The sequence below is a fragment of the Barbus barbus genome (assembly GCF_936440315.1).
Source record: "Barbus barbus genome assembly, chromosome: 1".
In the NCBI taxonomy this organism is placed as follows: domain Eukaryota; kingdom Metazoa; phylum Chordata; class Actinopteri; order Cypriniformes; family Cyprinidae; genus Barbus; species Barbus barbus.
In genome coordinates, this window is record NC_136729.1 from 12,327,450 (window position 1) to 12,339,537 (window position 12,088).

General features: G+C 37.0%; 1 protein-coding gene across 2 annotated transcripts in view; it reads left to right on the plus strand.

The window, feature by feature from the left end:
* LOC306862702 (insulin receptor substrate 1-B-like) overlaps positions 1 to 12,088 on the plus strand; it is a 50,159-nt gene that overhangs the window by 19,529 nt on the left and 18,542 nt on the right. The window lies entirely within an intron of this gene.

Sequence of the window (12,088 nt, forward strand, 5' to 3'; positions counted from 1 at the left end):
TTTATGCGCAACTGTAATATATTAGCACACCATTAACACACCTATTAGAGTGACAGAATCATATGTCTGATTTCCTGTGTGGCTGTATTTACACTGTTTTTATCTCAGCTTTAATTCCACTTTAGTCAATAACAGGTTGTGATGATACACTGGAACCAGAGTACAGCCTGTTCCATAACAAAACTTTATGAGGCCATGGTTCACTTTTGTTCTTTATTCATTTCCATCTGGTGCCTCTAGATACAGGAGCCACCTGTCTGCCAGGCATTACAATGCCAACAATACTGATCAGAGAGCCATGGAAAGTTCCCTTTCGCAAATCTCATAACCATTGGTTTTGTCTGCTGCCTCTGTCATTCCCTGGGCTCCTAAATTTGATTTATCATTTTAAATGTATTTTAGAAATTTCCAGTGTTTATCTTTGAGCTGAAACATTAAAGTGTCCTCGATAGTTATGTATATAGAAGGGTTACAATGACAGGGTATATGGCTAAATACAGTCTTTTCATTCTGTCTGAGTTACCGTCTTTTTGAGTTCCCTCTGTGTGCTTAAAATGTGCGTATGAGTTTGTGGCTAGATTGGGGTTTGCCATTCAGTGACGGGATGCTTGCGTAAATCGTCTCTTTGTACAAATAGTGAGAGAGCAGGCTGACCACATATGTCTGAAGTTCCGTGTTCATTATACAAGAAATCAGACTAACTATTATGCAAGTTTATGCAAGAAAACAGTGACTCTTGTGGAATAAGAGAAAGCTTTCAATGGTTGTGTGTAGAAATCTCTGATCTGACTATCTCTCTTTTATTTTCTTGCTAAAACGGCCTGGATTTGGTGCCTGATCTTAAATCAAATGATAAGATTATCACAGAATGTAAAGTTGGACTGAAAACTAGAGAAAGATACTGGCTTATTTTTGCAGCAGTGAGTGAGTCTTTTGCAGTTAGTGGACAGCATGGCATCGGCATTAGGGGGGAATGCGGCGAGCTGGCTGTGAATATTGAGAAGGGGCCAACTCTGCACTGGTCCAACATGGTCACAACCGCAGCACCCCCTTTTCTACATGTAATAAATTATCCTTTTGTTTGTGGCTTTCCTCCCTGGCTGCCGTGTATGTGTGTGTTTCTGTGTCTGTGCCCTTGCGTGTGTGTTTCAGCTCCAGTATGCTTGAACTCATCGCTCCCTTGCTCAGTTTTTTCCCCTTGCGTTTAATTTAAAAGTTTCTGTCCGAGTAGAGTAAGTGAGCACAGACAAAAATTTATTTTTGGGAGAGAATGTAGAATGGGAAGCCCCCCCCCCCCCTTCCCCTTCAATCTGAGAAAGGATTAAAGCAACTGAGAGGAGGAGGGAGAGATAGAGAGAAAGTGAGAGACAGACAGGCAGTGTGCGAATGTCAGATGGTGAAAAGATGGAAAGAAAGTCAGAAGCTCAGAGTCGGATCGGGTTTTCATGTTTGGTGGTAGTTGAGGAAATCGTATGAACATTTCAGGGTTCATTTGTTTAGATTTTCAGTGCTTTTGAGGGGAACAACGATGAAAGCAGTTTCCCTGGCTGGACTCCAGATTGGGTCTCACTGGCCACATCCAAACTCCCACTAGCAGTCAAGGGAAAGAAAATAGAGAATGCGATGAATTAGAGGTTGTGATATGGAAGGAAAGTGGTGGGAGAGAAAGTTGAGGGTGAAAGGAATGGCATCAGAATGCCTAAGAACTATAATATCTCTGACTTAGTATGGTATATGATATAGTCTTTTTCTTTTATGTGCATGAGAGGGAACGTAATCTCCTACCAGCAAGGCAAACGCTTAATATATGTAGCTTAAAGTCTCTCAAACACACAACTACATGCCTGTACACACACTGAGACTGTTTGAAGTTATGGCAGGACTCTGTTTCTTGCTGTGTAGTAGTGCCACGTGTATCTAAATCTGCCGACAGAGCAGTGGATTTAGACCAGCGCAGCTACTGGCACCAAGGGAGGTGAATTCCTCTACTGTGCCAGTTTGTTAACAAGAGAGAGTGAGAGAGATCATTCATCCATATCATAACCACAAGACAACATTTACCTAAATGGGTGAAGTGAAGCTGAGGTCATTTTTGAATCTCTTAATCCCACACACAAATACTCATAACCACATAATACAACACAGAGACACTTCAGCAGTTTTGTAATGTCCCCTACACTGATATTGTTGTGTAATAATTACTTTTTTTACTACTCATGTGGGTTTTGCTTAACTGGATCATAGTTTATATTTCCACCACAGTCTGCACTCATTTGCACATGTTCGGACACACATCCATTTATTCAAAGAATGTCATTTGTTGTGCACTTATGCGCCCTAAAACCTATGCATACTTGTAAATGCTACTCTTGGACTAAATTTATGCTTTGCATTGACAAAGTGCGTGCACAACCACATCGGGCTACACTGATTTTGAGAGGCCCGAATATTTAAAGCAGTTTTACGAGTTCAATACAAGTTATATCAACAGCTACTGTGGTATAATGTTGATTAACATAAACTATTTTCAACCTGTCCCTCATTATTTATTTATTTATTCATGCAATGCAAAAAAGGTGAGATGCTTAAAGTGGCAGCAAGGAGGGCAATTTGCAAATGTTAAAGTACTCACCTTTTAAAGTGTAACCACAAGACGTAAACAGTACATGTTAACATGATGTTTTAATTGTGAAGAAAAAATTTATTTGTGAAGTTATTTCCAAAATACAACAACACCCAATATTGTTTTCATGACATAATTCCTAAAATCCTAAAACAACTTCATAGCCCAAAAAATATACTATCCTCATTCTAACAGAAGAATTGGGACCCTGGACCACAAAACCAGTAATTAAGTAGCACAGGTATATTTGAGACAATAGCCAACAATACATTGTATGGGTCAAAATTATCGATTTTTCTTTTATGCCAAAAATCATTAGGTTATTAAGTAAAGATCATGTTACATGAAGATATTTAGTCAATTTTCTACATATTTTGTATTTTTTACATTATTTTCAAAATATATCTCAACTTAATTTTTAATTACTATGCGTTGCTAAGGACTTCATTTGGACAACTTTAAAGGACGATTTTCTCAATATTTAGATATTTCTTTGCACCCTCAGATTCCAGATTTTCAAATAGTTGTATCTCAGGCAAATATTGTCCGATCCTAACAAACCATACATCAATGGAAAGCTTATTTATTCAGTTTTCATATGGTGTATAAAACTTTTTTTGTGGAATTGGGTCACAATTAATGCAAGTGCATTTATAAAATTATAAGCGTTACATTTCTACTTTAAATCATTTGAAATTGTCACTGTTAACCCATATACCTAACTAACTTTTCTTTTTTGGATTTGTCAGAAGCAGTTATACTGATTCATATTTATGTGGAAACAGTGATATTTTCAGAATTCTTGATGAAGAACAATTTCAGTAGCGTTTATAAAGCGTTTAAAAAGTCTTATGTAACATTTTAAAAATCTTGTATTGTCATTTTAAATCAGTTTAATGCATCCTTGCTGAATAAAAGTATTAATTTATTAAAAAGAAATCTTACTGGTCCCACACTTTTGAAGGATAGTGTATATATTTTCAGCAAAATGCCAGTAATGCTATCAATTAATCTTAACTTCTGTTGAACACAGAATATTCCTTTAAATAACCTGTAATCTACGGTGGCCGAGAGAGCTCAACGCGCTGCAAATAGAAAAAACACCTGCAAATTAAGAAAACAACTTCCTCAATTTTACAACGTACACGCTGCAAATGCTCACAACACAACCAAACAAAGAAACGCACTGCAAATAGAAAAAAATGCCTGCAAATTAAGAAAACAACTTTCGTCAATTTGACAATACACACGCTGCAAATGCTCACAACACAACCAAACAAAGAAACGCACTGCAAATAAAATTTATTTGGTTGTATTGTTATTGCAGTGTGTTTCTTTATTTGTTTATGTTGTGAGCATTTGGACCACCTGCTGTCAAACTGATCAAGATGTTTTCTTGATTTGCTGGTGCTTTTTCTATTTGCATATGTTTTCTGAAGTTGCAGCGCGTTGAGCTCTCTCGGCCATCGTAGTAATCCCACTTTCACAAACACTGATTCATAACACTACACACCAGACACTGATCCAGAAATGTTTTTTTCCTCTCAGTTCTGCATTGGAAACTGTCAGCGATACTTCAGCTAAATGTAAAAATCCATGGACTGGCCAAACACAGCTGTGTTTTTGATTCTTACAACTGACTCACGCAATTCTTACCAGTATGTTTATCACTGTCAACATTTTCCAAGTTTATTTATAGCATCCCTTACAGATGAACTGGGTACCCACATATATCTGATAATCTCGTCTATAATGATTAGTTTATTATTACTGATAGCTGTCATAAAATTGCATCAGTGAAGACTGAGTCAGAACTCCAGACGCCCAGTAGTCTTGAAGGACCAAATCTGGTTGTAGCTGGTTTGATAGCAGTCAGCCAGAAAGTGAACGCGAGAGATGGAAAGTGTGGGTATGCATGAGAGAAAGAGAGATGGAAAGAAAGATACAGCGAGAGACAGAGAGGGATTAAAGTTGATAGCAGTTAATCTGTGGTTATTTATGCATGTCCACGGGGCGGAGTAACGTATGGTCCCATAGCAATCCAAGTCCCAACAAACCTGGAGAGCTGGAGAGTGGACAGGCGAATGCGCCAGTTGAACACGCAGTTCTTAATGAATTATCTGAGTAGAATTATATGCTACTCAAACAGCCGTAATTGTGTCTGCATTGCTTTGACGCAAAAGCTGTCGTTCTTCAAAAAGAGGAATTTTTTATTATCTTTCACTATATACTGTATGACTGAGATTTAATTGAAGTCTGTGAGGTGCCCTAGGTTTATAGTTAGTCTGATTAGTTTTAGCTAAAACGTACTATATTTTGTAGCTATAGTTGTTAAGTAGCACTGGTCCATGAGGGCAGAAAGTAGGACAGGCTTGGTAAGGTAATATTGGATGTCCTTGTAGAACAGATGTAGCTGAGAGAGATGAACAAAGGTGTCCGTTTCTGCAGAAATGCCCACACCTGGGCTCTATAGCTGCTCATTTCCTCAGGACTGTTCTGATATCAGTGCCTATAACCTGAGAAAATATGGGTTAGTTGTTCATTTGAATACTTTGAATAGCAAAGTGAATGGGAATTTGAGTGTGGGCTGTAGAATTGCTCGGGTAACAACTTTTAGAAGGAGCTGTGAGGATTTTTTTTGTTAAAATATTTTTTCAATCCTGGTTTTATTTGCTGGGACAACCATAAATAAGTCAGTTGTTGGTAGGCTTCTATAAAAAGTGCAAACATTGTGGCTCTATGGTGTGATCAAATCATTGACTATATCTGTAATAGAGCACTACTGTACGGCATATGGCGTAGTATTGTATAGACTACTATTTAAAAAAGTATGTGAAACAAAAAATTATTAAAAAAGAAAGAAAGAAAATATGCTACATTGTCCTTATTATGTTAATTGCAGCAAGTTGCATCCAGTTGTCTCGGAAGTAAATGCAGTTAATTTTGTAAAGAAAAAAGGATTGTTCACCCAAAAATGAAAATTCTGTCATCATTTACTCACCCTCATCTTGTTCCAAATCTATATGACCTTTTTTCATCTGTGTAACACTAAAGGAGATGTTAGACAGAATGTTATGGACTGACAGCCTCGGTCACCATTCACTCTTCTCTTTTTTTCATACAGTGAAAACAAATTATGACTGTGGCTGTCATTTTGCTTAATGATGTTTTTGTGTTCAGAAGAAAAGAAAGTCATAGAGGTGAGGGTAGATAAATGATGAACACAGAACTTTAGTTTTTTATTTTTATCCCTGTTTTCAAAACCTTTTTGATTCAACACTACCATCCAATTGTTTTTTGTTTGTTTGTTTGTTTTTGAAGCAATTAATAATTTTATTCAGCAAGGATGTATTAATTTGATCATTACAAAAAATAAATGTCTAATGTTACAGTACAGACCTTTTAATAAAAAAAAAAATAATAATAATAATAATAAATATATATATATATATATATATATATATATATATATATATATATATATACTGTATATTATATGTATATCTTATGCTCATCAAGGCTGCATTTATTTGATATATATATATATCCAGCCTTGGTTGGCATTAGACACAATATTCAAAACCCTTATGTTTTTGTAATTTTGTTACTACTACTACAGAAATGACAAACTTAAGATTTAAATACTGAATTAGGTGTTTGTGCATGTGAGTGAAGTGAAAGGGCTCAGCAATCCTAATTTGAAAGACTAAAGCTTCAAATCTCTTTACAGTCCAGGTAACTGTGTGAATGTGTGTGTGTGCGCCCAAGTGTGTGTTTCTGTATATCTGGTGGCTGCTTGTCCAGCTTTATGAATGGAGCTGTTATGTTTGGGTTTTAGTGATTAGAGACCGAGTGCTTTGACAAAGGTTTCCGATTTAAGATCTGTTGACGTGCCTTACAAAACCTACAATGCTATCCTTCATCAGTCTATAAACCATCACACTGGTGTGTGTGTAATATCCTTGGCCGTTTGCTGCAAATAACATTTTAATATATTAAACGCTAACCCACTTTTGCACACACATGTGCATAACATACTTTTGCACACAGACACACTCACACACACACACACACAAACACACGCATATATATATATATATATATATATATATATATCAGGTCCAGGTTCACTTTATTTGTACCCATAGGTAGACTAGGTTTGCAGTGTTATGAGTTCTCACATCCTTCACATTTTACAGACACCACAGACATTAAACAACATATGTGATGGAAGTACCAGCATCACTAAAAAATGCTTGGACTAAAAACAATAAAATAATTAATGTACAAATGATGTAAAAAAATTACAATAATAAATAACAATTATAATAATACAATAAAATAATGTTCCTAAGACCCATGCTTATTCAACTGAGTGATAGCTGCTGGCACAAAGCTGTTTTTATACTGCTTAGTTCTACAATACGGGATTACAAATCTACATCTAGATGGCAGAAGTTTAAATTCATTGTTCAAATTGAGTTAGTCATCCACTGTAACTGTCTGGTATACAGGGATGCTGGACTAAGCTGTGACTCCCCAATCAGTTTACTAGACCATTGTTGGAAACTCAGAAGTGAAGACCAGGAGACTCTTGGGTATCTTCAGCAGAGCTCTTTATTGAGAACGCGCTGCATGGCGCTGCAGACATCAAAAGCCTAGGCAGTGTTACCTTCTAGTTTATATACATTTAGGGGGCAGTGCTTAGGAATGGAGTCAAAGCACCTGGGTGACGACCTTAAACAAAGCATGCAAATGAAGTATTCAGGTATAACAACCTGCCCCATTTAACCACTCCTAATCCAATCAGCATAACTACACCAAAGATTGGGGCAGGTGCACCAAGAGCCATTACAAACAAAAGGTGAGAGTCTCCGTTATCTGGATCATTTGATTTACAATAAGAGAACAGGAACTGGCAGGAACCTCTTGCTACAAACTTTGTTTAACAGAATCGTTCATCTGATTTCATAATCTTTACCATAAATGCTAAATACAATGTATTTCACTTGGTATGGGATCGTGCGCTTGCCCGTGGACTTACAATGATTTAAGGCTAGTTCACACTACAGGATTTTAAGACCGATTTAAGCCCGATTTGCAAGTTAACGAGCTCGCCAACAGGTCGGGCTATAATCGGGGGGGGGATCTGCCGGTGATCGGCGCTTCGCGATCTTTATGTGTGAACTACCAAAGTATCAAAGTAACTATCAAAGACGCTCGCTGACGCGTCGCCGACGCCAAACAAATATCTAGCATGCCAAATATCGGCCGACTCGACATCACGTGGTGTCAGGTGTCGTGATGAGCTACAGCCAATGAAAGAGCAAGGCATGGGTTGAGGTCACAGGAAGAAAAACAACAGCAACTTAACTGAAAGAAAATGCTTATATTTTTGCACACAAGCGTCTTTCACAGGCTTTTGGCTGCTATATTTTTTATTAACCACCAATAGTTACTGTTGCCATGACTGACAAACACTCTCACTACTCTATCTCACGCAGTGAAAAACACATCGCAGAGCAGAGAGGAAACACACACCGACAGAGGAGACAGCAGGTTAATGCTGATATGAAACAAGGTCTCAGGACTCTCAGCTTTTAAATCGAGTCATTTTTAAAGAAATTCAAGCAATAAATACCTTTTTGTGGCTCTTCAATGTGTCGTGACAGATCACTGTATTGCCTCAGTTCAAACACGTGAACTGATCGTCTTTTCATATTTACTTAATGCGCGAAATGAACATGAATAAACATCAGAAAGTGTTTTATTTCAACCGCGGAACACACCATTTTAAGTCCACCGAAGTTAATCTACTCCTGTCTGATTTGGGGTTAAGGCTAGAAGGGATACAGCTGCGGCTACTGGGCATGCGCATTTACATATTTTCCGAGCCCACAATATAACGTGAAACCAATGAAAATGGTTTTAAAAACCACATAGCGCCATAGTTTCATCACTTTGCCAGTGTCGCAGTGACCGTCTTTTTGCAGTAAAGGACCTGTCATAGTTTAATGAGTGGAAGATGACATGAAGCTCGCGGTTAACCTGCATTGAAAACAGATGAGGGTGCATGTGTATATACAGCTCCCATTCGGGGCAAAGTTCATTTTGTCCACAGAATGATAAGATATTATTTTATTATTTAACACTCAGCATTTAACTTTAGAGCTGCAAGCTATGCATACAGTGCATGAGCAGATTTTCTGGTAAGCAAAACAAGCACTTTTAAATACCTCAGCTTATTGCCGTTACCGTGGCAGCCAACAACAGCACAGCTTAACCCTCAGCACATATTTATATTTAGTTATATTGAAAAAGTTTCAATTCAGTCGATCTTTTTCACCCCGTTTTAACGTATTTCTGTGAAGACTGGCCAGCTGTCAGGCATGTTCTGATTGGTCAGATCACCTGTCAATCAAGCTCTTTGCGGACGGTCAATTCTCGCGTGTTTTTATGACAAAACGTGGTTTAGGGACCGAATCTAGTAGTTGGGTGACGGAGTTGTTGTCAGCTCATGTAGTGTGTAACCCCTGGTAGCAGATAATTTACATAGAGTCACTTAGTGTGAACACCACAACGACTAAAAGACAGACAATCAAGTCATGTAGTCTGAACGGCACAACGATCTGCCGACATGTAAAGTCCTGTAGTGTGAACTTGGCTTTAGAGCCCTGCACGGGCCTCAAATTTAGGCCCTAGCCCGACCCACGTCAGACAGCTTATTAACCGGAGCCCGTCTTTTTTCTCCCTTTCTCCTAAAACAGTTTATACTATTGTTTCGGTTATTAAAATAGTTCAGTTTTGTGTGTAATGGCAAAATTATTATTTTTCGTTTTGTTTTTAAGTTAATTTTGAAAAACGTTTGGAGCATTTTTGTTCGTTATTTTTGTTCGTTCGTTCGCCTATAAGTTTTTTATTTTTTTGTAAGGACCAAGCGGCCAGCGGCGTGAGCTGATCATAGTTTATGTTTGATCAATTTAGTCTTCTCATATCATCACGACTTGCCTAAAATAAAATCTATATATATACTAAAACAGTTCAAGTATATTACAATGTTTAAACGTTAAACCTGCACTATAATAATAATGTGTGCTAGCCTATATCTGTTTGTGTGGAGAGTGGAAGCTAAAGCGTGCTCTGAAGGACATGGAGGCACCAGCGCAAACACCTGGATTTTTTTCAGTGGAAACATAATTTTTTAGTTTTAGTTACTTTTTCTTATTTGTAAGTCGCTTTGGACAAAAGCGTCTGCTAAATGACAAAAGTAAAAAAGTAAAGAGTGTAAAGACCATCGACTCTACCGTGCGACTCCACCGGGCAGGGACACCGGCAAGGGATAGTAGTAGCTTTTTATTTAATTTTTTCATTGATATGTTTATTATTGAAATGTTGTTGTTATATGCATGTGTTAATTTTATTTAATTTCTTTATTTTCTTAAATATGTGGGTAGATAGTATTTATAGAGTTGTAACTTTTTAGTTTTAGTTACTTTTTCTTATTTGTAAGTCGCTTTGGACAAAAGCGTCTGCTAAATGACAAAAGTAAAAGTAAAGTAAAGTAAACAACTTAAAATAGCCTACGCCTTCATTTTTTTATTTTAATTTTTTATTTTTTGATAAAGGTAAGAGTAATACATCATTCAGACCTGTAAAGAGTCTATGTATTTGTGTGCACTCACAATACCAACAAAAGGTAGTTCTTTTATAAAACAAAGAAAACGAACATGATGCACTTTCTGCCGTCTTGAACCGGAGCACTTCATAAAAATGAACCGAAGCTGAGCGAATACATGCCTCACAGACATGATAAATATATCTAAAGCTTTAAATTATTACTTAACGAAATAAAAATAATCGAAAACAAAAACTCTTATTATAATCTTAATCATAATCAATAAAGATGCATTTCTCTCTAAAGGCGCGTCTAATGAGGAGACGGCGAGTCAGGATCAGCAACTTCATCCTTGCGACACAGACTCAGAAAACATTAGTTTATTAGTAAATAATTCAAATATCTCCTTACTATTTCCCGCAGACACATTCATGCTTATGTTTGCTGGGGTTTTGCAGCAAGCTTTAGCCTATTGCGTGCATTTGAACGCAGAACTATTCAGCTGCGCTGAAGTCACTTGAGCACCTGCTGCTGCGGGACACTAAACACCATCGAGCTGCTCTAATTGGCCCGAAGCCCGGTGTTCTGACGATCTGTCCTACCCGCTCAGGATGTGCTACCAGTAGTTCAAGCTGTTGTGCAACTCTAACAACATGAGCTTCTTTCTCAGAATGAACTACCACCTTAATAAACGATGGAGAAACAGAAGTAGCACATCTTGTCAGCTGTAAACTCCTATCAGAATGAACTACCACCTTAATAAACGATGGAGAAACAGAAGTAGCACATCTTGTCAGCTGTAAACTCCTATCAGAATGAACTACCACCTTAATAAACGATGGAGAAACAGAAGTAGCACATCTTGTCAGCTGTAAACTCCTATCAGAATGAACTACCACCTTAATGGTACCTTAAGGTAGAATAATGAGTAGAATATTTTGTCAGACAAAGATACTATTTTATTGTCACAAGATAACTCATTTGAATTCAGCATTAATTAATTCCTTTTAATTGAGCATTTAATGCTCGAAAAGTGTAAGAATAGTATATTATGGAAAGAAATGTAATTAAAATCTGTACACAATAATACACTACATATATCTATGTACTACTGTGTTTTTGTTTTTTTTTAGAACAAAAAAATGTTTATTATAAGATGGCTATTTCTATCTTTTGCTTTAGTGTGTCAGTGTAATTATAATTATTACAATAAATGGAAAAATTATTGTTGGGAAATGCTTTTTTACTGGCTCACTAAAGCAAAAGATAAAAATAGCCATCTTGAAAATAATTAAACAACACTAGACTATGATTTGCAATGGTTGCAATTGTATTTTGTTGAAAGATCCTCTGTAGTCACGACACCAGGGGTGCAAGTTAGGTGTTCCCACCGTGAACCTATAAAGAGTCAAGTGACTTAATTAAATCAACAATACATCAAGTATGTTCAAGTTTATCCTGTGAACATAGTGTGAATCTACATGTTATTTACCATGGTAAAGCTGTCAGAGATATTGTCTGGGTTTGTCTTGTTGCAAGCTGTGCAGATGGAAGAAACATCACCTTGTGGGATAAAGAGATGGGCATTTACCAAAAGTACTTTATCAATATGTTGCACCTTATCATTAAATTGTGTTTCGGTAGGGAAGCCTTATAATAAAGGGTACTAGCAATACAGAGTGTATGCTATTGAAACACAAACGAACCTCAACAGACCATCATACCAGTCTTCATGCACACAAGAAACACAACATCGACGTATAATACCAGACATCAGAGACTAGGAAACATGCAGTGGAAAACTAAAAAAGACCCAAATATACAAAGAGTTACAATAATCTAAGCAAGAT